At 35.5% G+C, this 876-nt stretch overlaps 1 non-coding gene across 1 annotated transcript; it reads left to right on the top strand.

The window, feature by feature from the left end:
* The first annotated feature begins 290 nt into the window (after positions 1-290).
* Positions 291-431, top strand: LOC125357851. Its single transcript, XR_007212239.1, has one exon. It is a non-coding gene; the product is annotated as a small nucleolar RNA SNORA8 (small nucleolar RNA).
* Positions 432-876: the final 445 nt, after the last annotated feature.

Raw genomic sequence — 876 nt, 5'->3', positions numbered from 1 at the left:
TGTGTTTTCTTGGTCGCTGTTAGGTATACAGCCTTCATTCACTATATATTCCTAACATGATAGACTACCCTGCTTTAGGTCCCAAACAACAGCCTGAAGTCTAAGGATTAAAACTTCCCAAATGTGAGGCAAAATAAACTTTTCTTCCTCATAAGTTGCTCACCTCTGGAATTTTGCTGTAGTTTCAGTATGCTGACTAACACAGTTATAGGGGTCCAGTGATAGTAGTGGGTTTGCTTCTCTTCAATCAGGTTTTTTCATTTTGCAAATGTTACTTGTTAAAAATATCATATCCTGGATTGAATCTTGAAAAGTTAAAAAAAAGAGGAAACTTTGTGTTCAAAGGACAGGAGTTAGAAATTCAATATCTGGCATCATTGGTTTTCTTGGCTTTGTCCATGATAAAACTGGTATTTCTATTGATAACAGTATATATAGCTTTTTTGACAATTCATATTGATATTACAGTAAATGCTTTCTTTTTCTAGGTGGTCAGCAGTTGAATCAAGTGATGACCTTAGAAGTGATCCCAAAATAATTTGATAGAGAAATAACATTTTAAAGATTTTAGATGTAGGATTTTGAAGTTATCATTATTTCTATAATGGTGATGAAAGAAGCCCTAATAAAAGATTTGTGGCAGAGCTGATCAGTTCTGTTTTGGGGTGTGCTGGCACTGGAGATTGAAATCTGGATGTGGAGCTTTGCCACATGAGTTCCAGCCTTTTGTTGGTCATTAGGACATAGCAATCAATCCTAAGATCTCAGCTTCCTGAGCAGTGGTGTGGCTTGAATTGTTTCTGCGATTTCATGAGAAATCTTGAATTTCACCTAGATGAGCAGTGAAGAAATCACAACATATGGAAATAATTAAGT

This window comes from Perognathus longimembris, chromosome 9 (assembly GCF_023159225.1).
Source record: "Perognathus longimembris pacificus isolate PPM17 chromosome 9, ASM2315922v1, whole genome shotgun sequence".
Taxonomy (NCBI): Eukaryota; Metazoa; Chordata; class Mammalia; order Rodentia; family Heteromyidae; genus Perognathus; species Perognathus longimembris.
This window is presented reverse-complemented; position numbering and strand designations above follow the sequence as displayed.